Below are 4,227 nucleotides of genomic sequence, written 5' to 3' on the forward strand. Positions count from 1 at the left end.
GGGAACACTTCAACACGATGTTAAGAAAGTGACCACATCAACGATTGCAAGCGTGGCTCTAAATCCAGATATTTTACAACGGTGTTGACGGCCATATCAGATCTAACCTAGATGGTACGGTAGGAGGATCTCCCATGTTTCATACATATGAACGAGCCTACAAAATCATAAATGACATGGCCATGAATTCATACATGTGGCCTAATCAGACATTTATGTACAAATCCAAACCTCCAATGATAAAAGCTCTAAATGTAGATAACAATGATAATCAATTCCAATGAATCGTAGAAAAGCTTAATCGTTTGGAGACGCCTGTTAAGTCGACGAGAACAGAGCCATGTTCTAAGAACCCATCAGAGGAGGCAAGTTACATAGTTAATTGGGACCGAGAGCTCTATTCAAATACCTATAACCCAGATTTGAGGGATCATTTGAACCTCAAATAGGGAGGTAACCAATGAGGAGAAAATCAAGCACAAACTTGACAAAACCCTCATTATCAACCTCCACCATTACAAAAAAGAACTATGAGGACTGACCATGCTACATGTAGTTAACAATTCGACCGACTAGAAGGGGAGATGCAAACAATGAAGACGAACATTCTGTAACAGTCTGGTTTTGACCCTAGTCGAAATAGTGGTTTAGGGACCACAAATCCAAGTTAGAAAAATATTCTAATATTATTTTCTGTGCCTATTATAAGTGAATTGACATGTGTGAAAGTCTTATGTGCAAATTTAATCGTTTGTGTGTTTAATTTTGAAAAAAAGACCTAATCGCGTAAAATGTAAAAGTTGTGTGCTAGATATTAAAAGTGCCTATTTGATTTGGCTTTAAAGCAAGGGTCCTTATGTGATTATTAGTCCATTGACAATATTAATGGACATAAATGGACATTTGGTAATGGTTTAATTATGTTATAAAAATAAGGGAAAAATTGGAAATTGGCTAATATGTTAATATTAATTAAAACAAATCAAAATGTGGCCATTTTTATTCATCTTTCTACCAAAAATAGAAGGGAAGAAAGGGTTTTAAGCTTCATTTCATTCAGCTATTGAATTTCTTGATTAAGGTATGAGTTTTGCTCGATTTTTGATAATTTCTATGTTTTTGTAATCGTTGTTAGGTGCTCTAGCTAAACTATGCTTAAATTCATGAAATTGTTGATGATTTGGAAATGTGCCATGGATGAATTCATGAGCTTACTGATGTTATATGTTAAAATATGAAAGCTTGATGTTGGGTTTACATGTTTTGTCTTTGGATTTTAGATGAATTTTAGTAATTTGGGTTGAATTGTAAAAACGTTATTTTAAGGGATTAAAATGTGAAACAAATGAAATGTATGGACTTGTATGAGAGATATGAAAATTCGGCTAAGCTGTGTATAAGCAAATTATGTGTATTTTGTGATTTTGTGAATTAGGGTGATAAACTGTAATTTATACATATTTTTACCCCATGCTTAACACATTTTATGGATGATTTTTCCTTAGAATTGGTGAATTCGATGCTCCCAATGCCTTAATTTCATGTTTTATACTTAGGTTAACATAGGAGAGCAAAAGAAACGAGAAACGGGCCAAAAAAGGAGAAAAAGGGCCAACGTGCAAAATCAACACGGCTTGAACCTCCTCACATGGGCAGACCACACAGTCGTGTCCATTTGGCAAAAATGAAGCACGACTCACACGGGTGGACCACACGCCCGTGCCTATTTAACAAGCTTGACACGGCCTGAAGTAATCGCACACGGGTGTGTCCCTACCGAGCCCAAGTTTATTCTAATTCAGAAAAGGCCAATTTTGAGGGTTCTTAGGCATTCCAAAGCTTATAAATACACCCTAAAGGAGGAGGAAAAGGGGAGGCACAGAGAAGGAGGCAGGGAATTGCTCAAGGAAAGCCGATTGATCCATCTTAGAAGCCGGATTCATCATCAAGACTGAAGATCTTCCCTCAATTTCCCTTCAGGAGTTTTGAGTTTTCTTTATGTTTTGTATTCATTATTCTTCTGAGATGTTTTCCTTTTTAGTTATGAACTAAATCCCCTAAATACCTAAAGGGAATGAAACCTAAGACGATTCTTGTTATTACTTTCTGAATTGTATGATAAATATTTGGCTTGTTCTTAATTATGTGTTCTTAATTCTTGCCTTGATATTCCAGAATATTGATTCAAGTTAAGCTCTTATTCAGAGGAGGAATAGACCCTGTCTAAGAGTACATTTGTCATAATTAAGCTGTGTTGGTTGCGCGCCTAGAGATAGGGTGACAAGATTTTGCCAGATTAGGGAGAAACATAATAAGGGGATCCATAGATTGAGTTAATGCAACCCTAGGGAGTTAATTAGAAAGAGATTTCAATTATTCAACCTAGGGTTAGACGTTGTTAGTCTCGAGAGGGATAATAATATAACTTAGGGATTCCTACAGAACAAGTTAAATGAATAAATCGTCTGATTCGAAGTCAGAATAACAAGTGAAGTCTAGGTGGATTTTTCCTTAGGTATTGTCTTAATTCAATCGTTTTCCCAAAAGTAATTCCCCAATTCTATTTTCTGTGAATTCTTAGTTAGTTAATTAGTTAGTTAAAAAAAACCCCATTATTCTTAGGCTAGATAATAAAAAGACAGTCAGTACTAGTACTTTTAGTTCCTTTGGGTTCAACAATCCAGTCTTGCTAAAACTATACTACTGTTCGATAGGTACACTTGCCTTCGTCGTGATAATAGTTAGTTTCAAGAACGATTCATTATAAATATTTAAAACCTGTCACGAAAATCACGTATCAAGTTTTTGGCACCATTGCCGGGGAACTAAGATATTAGGAACAATCAATTTTTTATTACTTTAGCAATTTATTTTTCTTGCAAGTTAATTTTATTTTATTCCTATTATTATTTATTAATTTACTTTTTCTTTCTCTTGGCAGGTTTTTATAGTTTATGACTAGAAGAAACCCGTCAGGACCATTACTTTTGACAGTGAGATCGATCGCACAATTTGCAGAAACAAAAGAGAAATAAGGTGAAGCTTAAGATACACAGAGAACGAGCAATAGGACAATATTCAAACCACAACCGAGGAGATGGCTAAAAACTAAGACAATCAGCTACCTCCTGCAATAACCGCTGAACTAGCAAATCAGAATCCTGCTCCTCGTACTATGTATGATTATGCTAAACTTACATTAACAGGAGCTAAGTCAAGTATTGTTAGGCCTGCTATTGTTGCGAATAATTTTGAACAAAAACCTAACACTATTCAAATGATACAACAATTTGTTCAGTTTGATGTTTTGCAGGATAAGGATCCAAACACTCACTTGGAAAATTTCCTGGAATTGTACGATACTTTTAAAATTAATGGAATTTCTGACGATGCCATTCATCTTCGGTTATTCCCTTTTTTATTGAGGAACAAAGATAAACAGTGGTTGAACTCGTTACCACGAGGGTCAATTACTACTTGGGAACAAATGACTGAAAAATTTTTATTAAAATATTTTCTACCGGCTAAAACGGCCAAATTTCGTAATGATATCTATTCGTTTGTGCAGATGGACTTAGAAACTCTTTACGATGCATGGGAGAGATACAAGGACCTACTGCGACGGTGTCCTCACCATGGATTGCCTTTATGGTTGCAAGTTCAAACATTCTACAATGGTGTTAACCCCTCGACAAGATAGATGATTGATGCAGCAGCCGATGGAACCATCAATAACAAAACACCTGAAGAGGCTTACGAATTTATTGAAGAGATGTCACTAAATAACTATAAGTGGCAAGTCATGAGGACTAAGCCAACTAAAACAGCAGGCTAACGTCGACGCGATTACTATGCTATCTAACAAAGTAGAACTCTTAAAAAAAAGATTGACAGTTTGTGTGGTTCTACTCAGGTACATCCAGTGATGAGGTGCGATTCGAATAGAGGAGGAGCATGCACAGAATATCAACCCTTCAAACCTAGCATCGAGGAGGAACAAGTCCAATATATGGGTAACAATAACTCTAGACTCCAAAATAACCCATATAGCAATACTTACAATGCAGGTTGGAGGAACCACCCAAATTTTTCATGAGGAGGCCAAGGAAATCAGAGACCACCTCCAGGCTACCAACAGCCACTTACCAGCAGGAGAAAAATCCGAACCTTGAGGATATGCTAACCAAATTCATCTCGGTTTCAGAGACTCAAATACAGAGACGACAC

General features: G+C 36.2%; 1 non-coding gene across 1 annotated transcript; it reads right to left on the reverse strand.

The window, feature by feature from the left end:
- Positions 1–3,536: 3,536 nt before the first annotated feature.
- On the reverse strand, positions 3,537–3,642 carry LOC128287011 (small nucleolar RNA R71). Its single transcript, XR_008277711.1, has one exon. It is a non-coding gene; the product is annotated as a small nucleolar RNA R71 (small nucleolar RNA).
- Between the last annotated feature and the right edge of the window lie 585 nt (positions 3,643–4,227).

Source organism: Gossypium arboreum, chromosome 13 (assembly GCF_025698485.1).
Source record: "Gossypium arboreum isolate Shixiya-1 chromosome 13, ASM2569848v2, whole genome shotgun sequence".
In the NCBI taxonomy this organism is placed as follows: domain Eukaryota; kingdom Viridiplantae; phylum Streptophyta; class Magnoliopsida; order Malvales; family Malvaceae; genus Gossypium; species Gossypium arboreum.